At 42.8% G+C, this 19,230-nt stretch overlaps 2 protein-coding genes across 3 annotated transcripts in view; both read right to left on the bottom strand.

Annotated features, from left to right (window-relative positions):
* The window catches only part of LOC126088159 (uncharacterized), a 475,823-nt gene extending 457,606 nt beyond the window's left edge, over positions 1–18,217 (bottom strand). The window contains exon 1 of the mRNA XM_049906282.1: positions 18,129–18,217. The gene's annotated coding sequence lies outside the window, so the exon portion shown is untranslated. The remainder of the gene's footprint in view (positions 1–18,128) is intronic.
* The window catches only part of LOC126088151 (pyruvate dehydrogenase phosphatase regulatory subunit, mitochondrial-like), a 199,290-nt gene that overhangs the window by 149,640 nt on the left and 30,420 nt on the right, over positions 1–19,230 (bottom strand). The gene's annotated exons all lie outside the window — the stretch shown is intronic.

The following is a 19,230-nucleotide window of genomic DNA, read 5'->3' as shown; positions in this document are numbered from 1 at the left end:
GATACATTATAGTGAGAAGAGGGGTTAACTCAGCTGAAATTCAGAACAGAATCTGACAGGGATTCCATTGAGGCCTGGAGTTGTGTTCAATTTTAATGATTTCAGCTGTTTCTCAACACCACTGATACTAATACTTACTTCATTCATTTTTCAGTGGTGCGAGGATTGAACTGGGGCAATTGTCCTGGGTTTTACTTTGTAAAGGAACATTTTAAAATGGAGTTAAGCATTTCAGCTTTTGCTTTGCTACCCTCATTTCTGTTCCTGTCCCATTTGCTAGGGACTGGACACAAACTTTGGTGCCACTAACAACCTTTACAAACAACCAGAATTTCTTTGGGTTCAGTGAAAGGTCACTTGACAATATTCTGTTACAGCAGTCATTGAAGGCATCATGCATTGCTCTCTAGGCATCACACATTATTCTCTTGTCAGCGAGACATGTTTCATTCAGCATCTCTCTATCTATAGCCACACAATCACTGTTTCTTTAGAAGTTACTTTACAGTGACTGTATACCACGGAGGTTCCCTCCCATAATGAACTGTTCTACTGGGTACATATCTATCCAGTGTGTGGTCAACTATTGTTTCAAACTTGACAAAGAGTTCCGCTACATGGTCCTGCCTGTGCTGAAAGTTTGAAGTTCCTCACTGAGATGTGATATTACTGACTTTTTTATAGTTTACTGAACATATATATCTTTCTGCTTGTTTCAGTTGCCCTTTGTACTTGGGTAGTCATTGTTGCCACAAGCACTTCATGGTCATTGATACCAGTTTCGATATGGACATTCTCGAAGAGGTCAGGTTTATTAGTTGCCATTAGATCCAATACATTTCCATCAGGACTAGGGTTCCAAACTACCCATTCTAGGTAGTTTTCGGAGAAGGCATTTAGTAATGTTTCACAAGATGTCTTATCACACCCATCACTAAAAGCCTGTAATTTTCCCAATTAATTGTTGGATGATTAAAGTCTTCACCAATGACTACAGAATAAAGTAAGTGAACTGAGGTTTTCCCTATAGTTTTCGATTACACCAGGAGATGAGTCCGGGGGGTGATAGGGAAGGATCCAATTATCATTTTATGCCCCCCGTAGTACTAGTCTTGCCCAAACAGTTTGACATGTAGCTTCAATTTATATCTTGGTGGATGTGAGATTTTTGTCTACAGCAACAAATACACCACACCTCCATTTTCAATTTGCCTATCCTTTCGATACACGCTTAAATTTTCCCCAAAAATCTCACTGCTGTCAATTTCAGCTTTCAACCATCTTTCTGTGCCTAATATTATATGAGCTTCACTGACTCGAGGAAGTTGAGGAGTGTTTGCTATGAAAATTTCCTGGTGGAGAACTGCATTTAGTTACACCAAGTTTGTGGATGGTTAAGAGACCTAGACACACAGTTATAAAATTTTTGTGTGTTTGCTTACATTCTGTAATTTTTATATACATTTAATAGTTTTTATAACAATATTACGAGAAGGAAAAAGTCGCTACTCACTATATAGCGGAGATGCATTTTTATATGAAGTCCTTACATAGGAAAACAAAATGAACCAGGTAAACCACAATAATAATAATAATAATAATAATAATAATAATAATAATGGTGATCTCAGGCTTTCTGATGATGATGCAGCTATATACAATGAAGTACTGTTTGAAAAAAGCTGCACAGATGTTCAAACAAATCTTGATAATATTACAAAATGGTACAATGACAGGAAACTTGCTTTAAATGATCAGAAATGTAAAACTGTGCACTTCAAAAAAAACATAGTATCCTATGACTATCTACATCTACCTCTACTACATACATACTCATAAGCCACTGTATGGTCCATGGCAGAGTGTGCCCTGTACCACTATTAGTAGTTTCCTTTCCTGTTCGACTAGCAGATAGAGTGAGGGAAAACCGACTCTCTATATGCCTCCGTATGAGCCCTAATTTCTTGTATCTTATCTTCATAGTCCTTATGTGAAATGTATGTTGTGGCAGTAGAATTGTTCTGCATGCTAGTTCTCTAAATTTTCTCAATATGGGTCCTCTGTAAGAATTTCATTTTCCCTCCAGGGATTTCCATTGTGTTCCTGAAGCATCTCTGTACCACTTGCATGTTGTTCCAACCTACAGGTAACAAATGAAACAGCCTGCCTCTGAATTGCTTCATTCTCTTCCTTTAATCTGACCTGGTGCATATCTGAAACTCTCGAGCAGTCTTCAATAAAAGGTAACACTAACATCCTATATGCTATCTCCTTTATAGATCAACCACACTTTCCTAAAATTCTCCCAATAAACCTACACTGACCATTCGCGTTCCCTACCACAATCCTCATATGCTCATTCGATTTCATACTATTTTGCAACATAACATCCAGATATTCAAACGACTGTACTACTAATGCTGTATCTGGACATTACAGGTTTGTTTTTCTTACTCAGCTGCATCGACTTAAACATTTCTACATCTGGAGCCAGCTTCCAATCATTGCACCAACTACAAATTTTGTCTAAGTCATCTTGTATCATACTACAGTCACATATTCAACACCTTCCCATACACCACATATCATCAGCAAACAATTGCAAGGAATTCTGTAGTGAGAGTCTTCAACACATGGCAAAACCAAGGTGAAACCATGTCCAGACATTATGGGGCTAAGCAGTTACCCCTCATTACAGATGTCGGACGCCTTTGGCTTGGCAGACTGGTAAAACGGGACAGGTGTGAAACTGTGGCGGATCTAACATGAGACTTTAATGCTGGGCAGAGTACAAGTGTATCTGAACACACAGTGCACTAGACGTACCTAACGACGGGCCTCACAGCTGACAACCCACGCACATTCCTGTGTTAACACCACTACATCAGCAACTACGACAGAAATGGGAAAGTGACCATCAGCACCGGACATTGACGAAATGGCAGAGCATTGCATGGACTGGTGAATCCTGATACCTTTTCCACCATACCGATGGGAGCTAGCAAATCTATTGTCTTCCAGGGGAACAACTCATTGACACCTTTACTAGGGGAGGAGACAAACTAGTAACAGTTCCATTATGCTCTGAGGAACATCATGTGGGCATCCATGGGTCATATGCAGCTCGTGAAAGTACCAAGATAGCCAAGGAGTATTGTACAGTTGTTGCAGGCCTTTTACACCCCTTCTTGATGATCATGTTTCTCGACAGCAGCGGCATTTTACAAAAAGATAATGCGGCATGTCACAAGGAGTGTGATGAAGTAGTTTGAGGAACTCAGTGGGGAGTTCCAATTAATGTACTGACCCCCCAAATCGCCAGATCTGAACCCAATTGAACATGTCTGAAATATGATTTAATGTGCAATCAGAGCTCATTGGCCCCCTCCTCGGAATTTACGGGAATTAGGTGACTTATGTAGGCAGGTGCGGTGTCCACTCCCACCAGTGACCTACCGAGGCCTCACTGGTACCATGCGAGGATGTGTCACTGCTGGACATACCAGCTATTAGGTAGGTGGTCACAATGTTCTGGCTGATCAGTTTTTGTGAAAGAAAGTAAGATGTTGCTTGATTCTTCTTGAAACATACACTCTTGAAATTTCAAGATAAACCTGTCAGTAATGCAGATCCCACAACAAAATGTGCCATTCTTCGTTGGATGAACTCAAGAATCGGTCAAATGAGAATTTTGCAAGCTATTTTTTTAGTGGGTTAATTGCATTTTCTTAAGATTCTCTCAATGAATCTCAGTGTGGCACCTGCTTTTGCTACTATTTGTTTCATATGGTCATTCCACTTTAGATTACTCTAGGTGGAAATTCTCAAGTATTTTATGGTAGTTACTACTTCCAGTGATTTGTCAGCAACAGGATAATAAAATAATGACTAATCTCTTTACCTGTTTATGCGCAACATTTTACCGTTATTTATGTTCAGGGTTAACAGCTAGTCCTTGTACAAACTGTCAATCCTCTGCACGTTCTTCTACATTTTGCTACAGTCTTCTGCCACTGCAACTTCCCTAAAGACAACAGCATCATTTGCAAGTAGCCTTAGGAAGCCTCCAACATCATCCACTAGATCATTAATGTAAATCTCTCTCTCTCTCTCTCTCTCTCTCTCTCTCTCTCTCTCTCTCTCTCTCTCTGTGTGTGTGTGTGTGTGTGTGTGTGTGTGTATATTTCTGATGAAGGCCTAGTTGGTTGAAAGCTCACTTTCTGACAGTCTTTTTGTTGTGCATATCTGCAACTCAGCATCTCCACCATATGGTGAGTAGCATATCGATACATCCCATCCTGTATTTTCCATTGTTTGATTTTGTCATGTCTGTCTGCTTGAACACACTTTTCAAAACTACTGGTCAAATTTTCATGGGTTTTTCACATGTAATTTGGGCATAGCTTGGGGCACTGTAGAGGCTTCAGTTCATGAAAATCAGACCACAGAAAAAAAAAAAAAAGATTTAAAGTTTTACTAAAACTGTCTTGTCTGTCTGTCTGTATGAACTCACTATCTCTAAACCATTATTAGACGAATTTTCATTGGGTTTTCGCATGTAACTTGAGCTTGGAGCACTGTACAGGCTTTACCTTCACCAAAATCAGATCATGGACAATAAATACATTATAATTGATAGTTTTATCCATAACCATAGTAATATTATAAATGTGAAAGCAACTCTGTCTGTTACATTTTCACGACTAACCTGCCAAACTGATTTGAATGAAATTTCTTAAGGAGAGAGCTTGAACCCTGAGGAACAACATAGGCTGCTTTAGAAAGTGTGTAGCACAAGAAACTTATTGATTTGAAGGTTATTACGCCAAATAGGAAAAAATAATCACTCTTTTAAAAAGCTATTTACTCTTTTACTTTTGTTTTTTATCCTATTTGTAAAAATGCTTTTACTGGTTGATATGTGGTACATGAGTAAGTAATGAGTACAATGCTTATACAATCTTCATTGTTTGTGATTCATACTTCCACACTATTTGTTGCATAATGTACACACTGTATAACATATAGCTACTCCAATAGCATGATGCACACTCCTGTCCATGCCCCTCTGTATGCACTGTTCAGAAGCGGTGCTGTGCATTCCAAAACATCGTGCATTGGCACAGCTTGGAAGGGTAAGAGTGGGGTGCGTATCACGAGCTGTACTTATCTGAAGAGCATAGATGCAAGGGCAACTGATACTATTGTGTGTACAGTAGCTTAGCCACCACCACTCATCATAACAAAAATACTGATATGCAAGTGCAGAATCAGGTAATACCTAGATGTAATGAACACGCTAATCTCCAAAACATTACTAGACGAATTTTGCAGGTAACTTGATTCACAGCTTGGAGCACCATATAGGCTTTATTTAATCAAAATCAGATCTGGCTCTCAAACAGAATGACCTCCTCATTCTAACATTAGTGAATCCCAACTTGTGCTTTTCTCACACAACATCCTGAAATCCACATGATTGGAGTCAGTAATGTGGATACAGTATTTCTTGACTTTTTTATCTTTCAAAACCATGTGACTCAGTACCACACCAATACTTATTAACAAAAGTGTAATCAAATTGAGGATCAAACAAAATTTGTGACTCGATTGCAGATTTCTTGGCAGCTGTGACACATCATCTTATCTCAGATGAAGAGTTATCGATAAAGTAGAAATAACTTCAGATGTGGCCCAGGGAAGTATAGTGAGACCTTTGCAGTTATGTTGTATAGTAAGGACTTAGTTGACAATATTAATAATAACCTCGAAATTTTCACAGTTATCTAGTTGCCTATGACCCAGTACTATGTGAAAATGCTGCAGCAATGTCCAGTCAGATCTTTATAAGGTTTCAGAGTGTTGCAAATATTGGGAAATTAGTCTAAGTATATAGAAATGTCAGATGGTGGCAAAATGTGTTGACAAAATACAAAAAAGTAGTATCCTAAGACTACAAGACCAATTAGTCAAAACTAAAATCAGACGAATTGTACAAATAACTGGTTGTGGCAATATGAGGGTATATTAAATGAAATGATCAGATAGGGTCAATCATACATAGGTAGTGCAAAAATGCAGTCATTCTACAAAGGAGATTACAATACATTTGACCATGCCATCCTATATATGGGCTCAGAGGAGAGCATCATGAAAACACTGAAAAGCCTGAACTGCTTGCTGATTGAAGATAGACATTATTTATTCTATGGAACCCCACTCACAAAGTTTCAAAAACTATTATTAAGTGAGGAACATAGGAATATACTTCAGGTTCCAATGTATCACTGCCTTAGGAACCACAAAGACATGATCTGACTAATTATAGTGTACTCAGAGGCCTTTAAGCAGTCGTACTTCCCATGCTCCAAATACAGGTATGAATGGAACAGTAACAAACGCTAATATGTAGTACAATGCTAAGTACCCACTACCACACATTACACAGTGGTTTCCAGAACATGTATGTAGTACATTTGGTATTGTTTCTATGTTTTATGGATATCTGCAAGCTTCTTTGTTCTGCTATATCACTCAGCACATTAATTTGCTCTGCTGCAAATTTGAAATTCCTCTGTCTGCATACCTATATCATGAACAAACTGTGGTGTCACCGCCAGACACCACACTTGCTAGGTGGTAGCTTTAAATCGGCCGCGGTCCATTAGTACATGTCGGACCCGCGTGTCGCCACTGTCAGTAATTGCAGACCTAGCGCCACCACATGGCAGGTCTAGAAAGACGGACTAGCACTCGCCCCAGTTGTACGACGACTTTGCTAGCGACTACACTGACGAAGCCTTTCTCTCATTTGCCGAGAGACAGTTAGAATAGCCTTCAGCTAAGTCCATGACTACGACCTAGCAAGGCGCCATTAACCATATCTGGAGAGAGTCTCACTTGTATCGTCAATAGCGATGTACCACAAGGATGAATTAAAGTTAAGTAAACAGACGATCCGTACTTTTCTTTAGCGCATTCATACGTATCCTGTTCCAGAACTCACGCCAGCCGGCGTGTGTGTACGCGTGCCTTTCGGTTACCCATCACTGTGGACTGGCTGTCTTGTCAGGCCACTACATTGGCGACGAGTCTTAAAAGAGGCTTTCGCGTTCGTATTGCTCTGATTTAATTTGCTTGTGTTATGGCTTCGCCACATTCTCCAGATGTACTGTCCGAATTTTATCGCTTCCAGAATCAGCAGACGCAGGCGTTATTGGATGCCCTTGGACAGCTCGTCCAGGGTCAACGTGCACTGCAAAACGATGCGGCCGCCGCCGCTTCATCACTACCGCAGCCACAACACGCAGTTGCACCCCAGTTTCGTCCATTTCGCGCGGACGACGAAACATGGACGGAGTGGTCACGCCAATTTGGATTCCATCTCGCCGCCTACAGAATTCAAGGTAATGAGCGGCAGCCTTTTTTGTTAGCGTCCGTCGGAGTTCACACGTACCGTGTGATAGTGAAATTGTTTCCCCGACGCGACGTAGCAACTCTGTCCTACGAAGAAATTTTGTCTGCTTTAGATGCCTATTTCAAGGAAACAGTCAATGTAGTTGCAAAAAGGTATACATTCTTTCTTACAAAACGTACGGCCGGTCAAACTAATTGGGAGTGGGTTGGAACTTTGCAAGGCCTTACTAGGGATTGTGCTTTTGAATGTGACTGTGGACTCCCTTATTCAGATACTATGGTGCGTGATGCAATTGCACAGAACGTTTCTGATGTTCGCATAAGGGAACAGATTTTGAAACTAGTCAATCCCTCCCTTCAACAAGCGATAGACATATTGGATAGGCAAGACACACTTTACTTTGCTCAGGAATCATTTGAAACTTCGCCAGCTGTGTGTCGCAATAACCGGCCCGCCGGGCGCGCTGCACGGAACTGTAAACAGCCTTCGCGCACGTCCGCACCGCCTCGTGTGCCGCGCAAGCGAGCAAATGCAGTGCTGAAATCATGTCCGCGGTGTGCAACTAGACATTCGCATGAGAATTGCCCGTCACGCCAAGCTATTTGCTTTTTCTGTAATAAGAAAGGACATGTTCAAAGTGTTTGCCAGAAAAAGCTTCGATCGGACACTACCAACCATTCCAGGCCCTTTGCTTTGCACCAGAATCGAACCAACGACACTCAGGCACGGGAACCTTCGCCCATGGACATTCATGTAGTTAATGCCACTCTGCTCAGTGTTCCTCTCTCTAACTGTGACTGTGTTCGTCCCACAAAAAGTGTGCATCGACATCGACGGAAATCCCGTCACGTCGCAAGTGATTCTGTACCAGTGTCTGTTCAAGTTGCACAAAACAGTCGCTCTTGTCGTCAGCAGGACAATAAACTTTTTGTAGATTTGGACTTTGCCGGACAAGTAATACCCTTCCAGCTCGATACTGGAGCTGCAGTGTCATTGCTCAATCACGCCACGTACAAACAACTGGGCACCCCGCCGTTGCGTGCCGCAAAAGTTCAGCTAACTAGTTATTCAGGACAGCTTATTCCTGTGTTAGGACAGTGCAGCCTTCTTGCAACATACAAGGGACAAACAAAACTTGTGTCATTTTACGTTCTTCGTCTTCTGCTACAGTGAACTTGTTTGGTTTAGATTTATTTCAATTGTTTAACTTGTCAATAGTCAATCAGGTCCTATCAGTGAACCAGACTGTGCCTTCCGCCAGTGTTTCTCGTCTATGTGAGGAATTTGCCGACATTTTTGCACCGGGCCTTGGTTGCGCTAAGAACTATGAAGCACATTTGGAACTCAAAGTCAACGCGCAACCGAAATTTTTCAGAGCGCGCAATGTTCCCCACGCATTGCGTGATGAGGTCGCAAGAACATTACATGATTTAGAATCACAAGGTGTAATTGTACGTGTGCAGGCTTCTCTCTGGGCCTCACCCTTAGTAATTTTCCAAAAAACCTTCCGAAAAATTGAGACTTTGCGTGGACTTCAAGGCCACAGTGAACCCACAACTAGTGACTGCAACTTTTCCTTTGCCCTGCCCGGAAGATCTTTTTGACAAACTGTGCCCGGGAAAATATTTTTCAAAGTTGGACCTAGCAGATGCGTACTTGCAAATACCAGTGGACGAAGAATCCCAGCGCGTAGTGGTGGTTAACACGCATCTTGGATTGTACCGATTCAAAAGAATGCCATTCAGGTGTGCATCCGCCCCTGCATTGTTTCAGCAATATTTACAAACTATTTGTGCGTCGGTCTCTACTGCAGCAAACTATCTGGACGATATAGTGATCTCCGGAAAGACAGAAGAAGAACATCTTGCAAACCTATGAACATTATTTCAGGTATTGCGTCAAAATGGTCTTCGCTTGAGGAAGGACAAATGTGTGTTTTTTGCTCGTGACTTGCCATATCTGGGACATGTCCTTAATGCCCAAGGCATACATCCGAGTCCGGAGCACCTCCGTGCCATACAGGACTTGCCTTCGCCGCAGAATTTGAAGCAGCTACAGAGTGTGTTGGGCAAAATTAATTATTATAATCCATATATTCCGAATGCCTCTTCCATTTCAGCTCCGCTTCATCGCTTATGCCGTAAAGGTGTTCCGTTCGTCTGGTCGACGGAATGCGAATGCGCCTTTCGCCAATTGAAATCGGCGTTGCTTTCAAATACTTGCCTTATGCCATTCGATCCCCAGAAACCCCTTTTGTTGATGGTAGATGCATCGGATTTCGGGATCGGTGCTGTGCTTGCGCACAAAGATGGTTCGCATGATCGCCCTATTGCCTTTGCGTCCAAATTGCTCTCGTCAGCACAAAGAAATTATTCCCAGATAGAGAAAGAAGCTTTGGCTCTCGTATTTGGTGTTACCAAGTTTCACGATTTCTTGTATGGTCGTCACTTTACCATCATCACTGACCACAAACCTTTGACATCGCTTTTTCATCCAAACAAGCCTGTACCTCCACGTACAGCGCAGAAATTCATTCGCTGGTCTATATTCCTCTTGCAGTACCGCTACGATATCTTGTATCGGTCCACTACTAAGCATGGAAACGCCGATGCGTTGTCCCGTTTGCCTGTTGCTGAGGATAAAGCATTCGATTCTTCCGAACTTGCTTGCATGTTCATTGATGCGGAAACCGATGACGTAGTCGAATCGTTTCCGATTGATTTTCGTTGTGTAGCTACAGCCACAGCTGCTGACCCTGTCCTTGCTACCGTTTTGCATTTTGTGGCTACGCAATGGCTCTTGTCCAAGTCGCGGATCGAGGATCCGTTGGTTCGCCGATTTTTTGCTCACAAGGAGAGACTTTTTGTCCGACGTGGTGTTTTGTTGTTGCGTTCTGATAATGATCAGTCTAGGGTCGTGGTCCCATGTTCGTTACAGTCCTCTGTCTTAAAGCTTCTCCACCAAGGACATTGGGGTATAGTGCATACGAAACAACTTGCTCGTCAGCACTGTACTTGGTTCGGAATCGATACTGCGATTACGAATATGTGCTCTTCTTGCATGGCGTGTGCCGAACAACAATCCGCACCGCCGCGGAAATTCTTTGCATGGCCAAAAGCCACTTCCCCTTGGCAACCCTTACACATAGATTTTGCTGGTCCATTCTGGAATGCTCGATGGTTGGTTGTTGTCGATTCCTTCAGTAATTTTCCTTTTGTTGTCCGGATGTCTTCCACGACGTCATATGCCACAATCCAAGCGTTGTCTGCTATCTTTTGCATTGAAGGTCTTCCTCAGACTATTGTTTCCGACAATGGCCCACAATTCATGTCCGCAGAATTTCAGTCATTCTGCAACGCCAATGGTATTCAACATCTGACATCCGCGCCGTTTTCGCCTCAGTCAAACGGTGCCGCTGAACGTTTGGTCCGGACTTTCAAGTCACAGATGTTGAAGTTGAAAGAGTCGCATTCTCGGGAGGACGCGTTGTTGCTGTTTTTGTCTTCGTATCGCTCTCAGCCCCGCGATGGTCGCTCACCGGCTGAGTTGCTTCATGGTCGTCCTCATCGAACCTTGATGTCTTTGCTGCATCCACCGCATCAGGTTCCTGTGCAGCGGCAGACTCCTGCTTTTGCTCCAGGCGACGTTGTATTCTATCGAAACTATTGCGGTTCACGGCGTTGGCTCGCAGGGCGCATTCTTCGCTGCCTCGGCCGCACGATGTATTTGGTTTTGGGGGCCTCTGGTGAGGTGCGTCGGCATCTCAATCAGCTGCGCCTCTGTCGTCGCACGGGTTCTGCCGCTCCCCGTCTGCTTTCAGCGACGGTGCCGTCCGGTCAGCGCCCTGGGGACCCATCTACTGGCTCGCCTCATCCCCAGGTGTTACCGACGATGCCTTCCATTTTGCCCCATGGCGTCGCGCAGCCGCCGTCGCCGGCACCGGCGCAGCCCGCAGAGGACGCTTCGCTGCAGCCGCCAACCGCCTCCCTGGGTCACGCGCCGCCGATCGCTTCCCATGACCAGCTGTCCTCCGCCATGGAACTCTTCCCCGCTCCGGACCACATGGCGTCATCGCGCGTCGGATACCCCGACGCCATGGAGGTCGACCCTTCGGCCCCTCCTGTCTCTTTAAGGGTGCATACGCCGCATGTTGACGTGCACCCTGGAGTAGGTTTCCAGGCATTTCCTAGCTCCCCTCGGACCGAATGGCCGGGTGCGGGTGGCACAGCCTCGCCTGTTGTTAGGCTCCCCACCTCATCGCATATGTCAACATGGGGCCCTCCCCACGGCGGGCGGAAGCCTTATAACACGACCGTTCGCCGATTTGCGGGGGAGGAATGTGGTGTCACTGCCAGACACCACACTTGCTAGGTGGTAGCTTTGAATCGGCCGCAGTCCATTAGTACATGTCGGACCCGCGTGTCGCCACTGTCAGTAATTGCAGACCTAGCGCCACCACATGGCAGGTCTAGAAAGACGGACTAGCACTCGCCCCAGTTGTACGACGACTTTGCTAGCGACTACACTGACGAAGCCTTTCTCTCATTTGCCGAGAGACAGTTAGAATAGCCTTCAGCTAAGTCCATGACTACGACCTAGCAAGGCGCCATTAACCATATCTGGAGAGAGTCTCACTTGTATCGTCAATAGCGATGTACCACAAGGATGAATTAAAGTTAAGTAAACAGACGATACGTACTTTTCTTTAGTGCATTCATACGTATCCTGTTCCAGAACTCATGCCAGCCGGCGTGTGTGTACGCTTGCCTTTCGGTTACCCGTCACTGTGGACTGGCTGTCTTGTCAGGCCACTACACAAACATTACACAATCTTACTTCATTCTTAATCATTCTTCTTCCCAGTGGTTTGAAGAGGAACGTATTTCTTAATATGTTAAGCCACATCTGTACGACTTTCACCAGCTCACATTTTAAGAGGAGACCAAGTGGTTGACGCCAGTAAGATTTAGTCTTGGTGTTTTAATCATCTTTTTTATTGGCTGCAGTTGTCCCCATAAATTTATAAGGCTTCAAAATATTTTGCTAGCATTTCACAGTTGTTATCATTTGACATTGTTAGTGTTACATTTATTCTTTGAACCATCTTTTTGAAATGCCTGTGGTATTTGTGGGACTTTCTCCATAGATATGGAGTTCAATACCCTTTCATATTCAAATTTATTATTTCATATTATACACACGTCAGTGTGGATTGAATTTTATTATTGGATCTTCAATATTTTTTCACATAATTAAATGATTCTTCTAGACATCTTCACAATTCTCACTCCACAATGCACAGTCCTTTCCTTATTTGATCTCTGGTATTTCTTTGGTAATTTGCATCATCTACTGTGTTATAATATTAATGTCTTTTTAAAGGACATGAGCAAATCGTCACAAATTTATTTTCTTTGTCTCTAAGCTTTTTGGTATTAAAATAGATCACAGTTTGTTTATTTCTCTTTCTATTGAAAAGAAATGGATCTAAAAGTAATTTCCGATACAGAATGATCAGAGTTGGTGGTCATTCCCTTCTTGACCCTGACATTAATTATTTCAGTATTGTGTCTTTGAAACAGTGCAGCATTGCCAGTTTTTGAAACAGTGTGATACAGCCCATTTGAAACTTTTGTTACCTGAGCCTGGCGATTGTTACGTTGGTTGTTTCAGATATATGGGATGGAAGAGTGTGAACACCGTATGTAGACTAGTTCACAAACAATGTAATGGTGTCTCCCATTCTTACTTGTGCACTGAAATCACCCATGACAATCTTGACATGATACTTCAGCACTTTTGATAAATTTTGGTCTGCAATGTCCCAGTTTACCCATGATGTCGAGGTCTATAGAATCTTTTTCATCATTAGTCATGGCATGGATATTGTATAAATATTTTAATTGCACAATGTGGGGATAGCAAATAAAACCAGTAAGTTAAAAGTTTGGGCCAGCTCTTGAAAATCCTATATCCATCTAATCCAAAAACTTCTTCACCTGTGAAGCACATTTCTTGTACAGCTATTAACAGAAATATAACTTTCATAAAGATTTTGGTCAGTTTGTACCAGACTGTTCCTGTTGATTGTTGTCATTAACTTTTTCATTTAGGTTTGAGTTTTCATGATTACTTCAGATGTCCAAAACACTCCAACTTGTCTGTAGCATGATGTTACTTCCTTCCCTGAACCCAAATGGGATGCATGTTCTCTGTACCCAGAAAAGTAGTCCAACATTGATTTAAAGCAGTCAGCAGACTATAAATTATGATGTATAACTTGTAAACCCCCCACTTAAAGCATGGACCTTGCTGAGGTGGGGCAGCTTGTGGGCATCAATGATGCCGATAGTTGTACTATAGATCCAACCACAATGAGGGATTAACTGCGAAGTGGCCAGACAAAGCTGTGGTTGCTAAAGAAGGACAGCAGCCTTTTCAGTAGTTGCAGGGGCAACAGTATGGATGATTAATTATCTGGCCTTGTAACATTAGTCATCACAGTCTTGCTATACCAGTACTTCAAATGGCTAAAAGCAAGGAAATCTGCAGTCTTTATCTTTCCTGAAGGCATGCATTTCACTGTGTGGGTAAATGATTATAGTGTTCTCTTGAGCAAAGTATTCCAGAGGTAAAATTGTTCCCCATTCAGATCTCCAGGCAGAGACTACTTAGAAGGATGTCATCATTAGGAAAAATGAAACTGGCATGTGGGTTGGAGCATGGAATGCTTGGTCCCTTACAAGGACAGGTAGGCTGAAGAATTTAAAAAGGTAAATGGCTAAATTGCAGTTACATATAGTAGGAATTAGTGAAACCCAATAGCAGGAAGAATAGGACTTTGCGTCAGGTGTGTACAAGGTTGTAAATTCAAAATGAAATAGGAGTAACACAGCAGTAAGTCTACTAATAAAGAACAAGAAAATATGAACATGGGTACGCTTCTATGAACTGCATAGTGAATGCATTATCCTAGCCAAGACTGACAGAAAGCAAATATTGAACCCAACAGCACAACTTTATACGCCAACTAGCTCAGCAGATGTAAAAAAAAAAGATTGAAAGAACGTATGATGCGATAAAAGAAATTATTAACACAGTTGAGGAGGGGGACTAGAATTTGATAGTAGGAAAGGGAAGAGAAGGAAAAATAATAGGGGAACATAAAACTGGGGAAAGGAATGAAATAGGAAGCCACCTAGTAGAGCACTGCACAAAGTATAATTTCGTCATACTTGGTTTAAAAATCATTTAAGAGTTTTGGGCTGGAATACCAACAACATTATGAAAAGGTCAGACTGCTACTCACCGTAAAGATGATACACTGAGTTGCAGACAGCCACAACAAAATTTCTGCCACGCAATGAGCTTTTGGCCAAAGCATTCTTCACAAAGAAACATGCCTCATACACTCATCACCACTATCTCTGGCCACTCTGGCCAGAATTCCAGCATTCTGGCCACAGTGGCCGAAGATAGTGGTTATGTGTGTGTGCGCGCGCACGCATTTTGTGCCTGATTGTTTGAATGTGTATGTGTGTTTTCCTATCTTTTCTGTGGACTGCTTTGGACGAAAGCCCAATGTGTAACAGTCTTTTCAGTCTATCTGTCTGCAGCTCAATGTGTCATCTTTATGGTGAGTAGCAATCTACAATCTATCCTTTCCATAACATTGTTATTAAAGAGTTTGTATCCATGGAAGAGACCTGGAGACTCTGGAAGACATCAAATATGTTTCATAATGGCAAATATAGATTTCAGAATCAGATTTTGAAGTGTAAAACATTTCCAGTGGCAGATGTGGACTCTGAGCATAATTTGCTGGTTATGAACTGTAGACTGAATATGACGGAACTGGAGGTTGTTGCAAGTTTCATGGAAAGAATTAAGTAATCATGGTGTTGAAGGGAGGATATAAGATGAACATCAACAAAAGCAAAACGAGGATAATGGAATGTAGTCGAATTAAGTCGGGTGATGCTGAGGGAATTAGATTAGGAAATGAGACACTTAAAGTAGTAAAGGAGTTTTGCTATTTGGGGAGCAAAATAACTGATGATGGTCGAAGTAGAGAGGATGTAAAATGTAGACTGGCAATGGGAAAGAAAGCGTTTCTGAAGACGACAAATTTGTTAACATCGAGTATTGATTCAAGTGTTAGGAAGTCATTTCTGAAAGTATTTGTATGGAGTGTAGCCATGTATGGAAGTGAAACATGGACGATAAACAGTTTAGACAAGAAGAGAATAGAAGCTTTCGAAATGCGGTGCTACAGAAGAATGCTGAAGATTAGATGGGTAGATCACATAACTAATGAGGAGGTGTTGAATAGGATTGGGGAGAAGAGAAGTTTGTGGCACAACTTGACTAGAAGAAGGGATCGGTTGGTAGGACATGTTCTGAGGCATCAAGGGATCATCAATTTAGTATTGGAGGGCAGCGTGGAGGGTAGAAATCGTAGAGGGAGACCAAGAGATGAATACACCAAGCAGATTCAGAAGGATGTAGGTTGCAGTAGGTACTGGGAGATGAAGAAGCTTGCACAAGATAGAGTAGCATTGAGAGCTGCATCAAACCAGTCTCAGGACTGAAGACCACAACAACAACAACAACAACAACAAGTAAGAAACACAATAGATGATGAGGAGTTAGCTCTGAGAGATGAAATAGTGATGGTGGCGGAGGATCGAATAGGCAAAAAACACAAAATCCAATAGAAATCTTTGGAAAATGTAGGATATGCTCAGTGCAATTGCCAAAAGGAGAAAGTATAAAAACTACAGAAAATGAAGCAGGGAAGAAATGAATACAGACACCTAAAAACTGAGATTGTCAGGAAGTGCAAAATGGCAAAGCAGGAATAGCTATAGAGAAATGCCATAGTATAAAAGCATGTATAACAAGGGGAAAGATAGATCTTTGGAGAAAAGAGAAGCAGATGCACGAATCTTAAGAGCTCTGATGACAAGCCAATACTAAGTAAAGAAGTGAAAGCTGAAAGCTGGAGGGAATATGTAGAAGGCCTACACAAGGAAAATGAACTAGAAGGTAACATTATAGAAAGAGAGGAGGAAGTAGATGAAGATACAATGGGAGATATGATACTGTGAGTATAATTTGACAGGACACTGGAACCCCCAAGGTGAAACAAGGCCTCTGTAGCAGACAACATTCCCGCAGAATTACTGAGATCCTTGGGATGGCCAGTTATGACAAAACTATTCCATCTATATAAGATATATGAGAAAAGCAAAGTACAGTTCGGAGTTAAAGTGAATTTAATAATTCAGTTCTAAAGAAAGCAGATGCTGACAAATGTGAATATTACTGAACTCTCAGTTTAATGAGGCATTTTTGCAAAACACAATTGGGCAAGAGGCCACCATGACAAAACCACAACCACCTGCTTGGTGTCTCTCCATTCTAGGCAGCAGCCTCCAGATAGTGCTCGCAAACTCGGACCACTTCCTGCTTCTGCACCATCTCCTTAAGCAAGCTGTATACGTATGCTGCTAGGGCAGATGGCAGCCAACAGAGAATGCTATCAACCACAGACTACTTTGCTTCTGCCTTGCATTGGCTGTCATGGAAATTCTTCCACCAACAGGCACAAAACATGAGGCTCCATGGAAACTCCATAGTCGTGAACCAGCAACTGTTCAGTTCAGTATTTGCAATCCACTCAGTACATTACTCTGAAAACTACCTTCCGATTTAGTAGTCATTATTTGTGGGGAACTAACACTCATGCCTGCTCAATTACTATTGGCTACTATGAGCACATACAGCAAAGTTGTTTAGGGATATCATTTTATTAGGTTTAGGACATCAAGTGCCATGCATCAATCTGTACAAAAGACGAGTACCATTTTCTAACATACTATTAATGAATATAATAGAGGGAAACATTCCACGTGGGAAAAATATATCTAAAAAGAAAGATGATGAGACTTACCAAACAAAAGCGCTGGCAGGTCGATAGACACACAAACAAACACAAACATACGCACAAAATTCTAGCTTTCGCAACCAACGGTTGCCTCGTCAGGAAAGAAGGAAGGAGAGGGAAAGACAAAAGGATTTGGGTTTTAAGGGAGAGGGTAAGGAGTCATTCCAATCCCGGGAGCGGAAAGACTTACCTTAGGGGGAAAAAAGGACAGGTATACACTCGCACACACACATATATCCATCCGCATATACACAGACACAAGCAGACATTTGTAAAGGCAAAGAGTTTGGGCAGAGATGTCAGTCGGGGCGGAAGTACAGAGGCAAAGATGATGTTGAAAGACAGGTGAGGTATGAGCGGCGGCAGATTGAAATTAGAAATTAGCGGAGATTGAGGCCTGGCGGATAGCGAGAAGAGAGGATATGCTGAAGGGCAAGTTCCCATCTCCGGAGTTCTGACAGGTTGGTGTTAGTGGGAAGTATCCAGATAACCCGGACGGTGTAACACTGTGCCAAGATGTGCTGGCCGTGCACCAAGGCATGTTTAGCCACAGGGTGATCCTCATTACCAACAAACACTGTCTGCCTGTGTCCATTCATGCGAATGGACAGTTTGTTGCTGGTCATTCCCACATAGCAACAGTACCTCCATTATGACAGCTGCCACCCATTCCACATCAAACGGTCCCTTCCCTACAGCCTAGGTCTTCGTGGCAAACGAATCTGCTCCAGTCCGGAATCCTTGAACCATTACACCAACAACCTGAAAACAGCTTTTGCATCCCGTAACTACCCTCCCGACCTGGTACAGAAGCAAATAACCAGAGCCACTTCCTCATCTCCTCAAACCCGGAACCTTCCACAGAAGAACCCCAAAAGTGCCCCACTTGTGACAGGATACTTTCCGGGACTGGATCAGATTCTGAATGTGGCTCTCCAGCAGGGATATGACTTCCTCAAATCCTGCCCTGAAATGAGATCCATCCTTCATTAAATCCTCCCCACTCCACCAAGAGTGTCTTTCTGCCGTCCACCTAACCTTCGTAACCTCTTAGTTCATCCCTATGAAATCCCCAAACCACCTTCCCTACCCTCTGGCTCCTACCCCTGTAACCGCCCCCGGTGTAAAACCTGTCCCATGCACCCTCCCACCACCACCTATCCCAGTCCTGTAGCCCGGAAGGTGTACACGATCAAAGGCAGAGCCACGTGTGAAAGCACCCACGTGATTTACCAACTGACCTGCCTACACTGTGAAGCGTTCTATGTGGGAATGACCAGCAACAAACTGTCCATTCGCATGAATGGACACAGGCAGACAGTGTTTGTTGGTAATGAGGATCACCCTGTGGCTAAACATGCCTTGGTGCACGGCCAGCACATCTTGGCACAGTGTTACACCGTCCGGGTTATCTGGATACTTCCCACTAACACCAACCTGTCAGAACTCCGGAGATGGGAACTTGCCCTTCAGCATATCCTCTCTTCTCGCTATCTAAACATGCGAGGCAATACTGACCCTACAATTTGTCTTAGAAGCTAGGTTAAAGAAAAACCTACCTACATTTATAGCATTTGTAGATTTAGAAAAGCTTTTAACCATGTAGCCTAGAATCCAACCTTTGGAATTCTGCAGGTATCAGGGACAAAATATGGGGAACAAAAGATTAGGGAACAAAAGATTATTTACAACGTGCACAAAAACTAGAATGAAGTTTTAAGAGCTGAAGGACACGTAAGTGAGGCGATAACTGATAAGATGGTGAGGCAGAGTTGTAACCTATCATCGATGTTACTCAATCTGTACATTGAGCCAGCAGTAAAGGTGCGATTCTGAATACGGCGACAGTGACAGACTGTGGCTG

Source organism: Schistocerca cancellata, chromosome 6, assembly GCF_023864275.1.
Source record: "Schistocerca cancellata isolate TAMUIC-IGC-003103 chromosome 6, iqSchCanc2.1, whole genome shotgun sequence".
NCBI classification, from domain to species: domain Eukaryota; kingdom Metazoa; phylum Arthropoda; class Insecta; order Orthoptera; family Acrididae; genus Schistocerca; species Schistocerca cancellata.
Note: the sequence above shows the minus strand (reverse complement) of the source record. Positions and strands in the feature narration are given on the sequence as shown.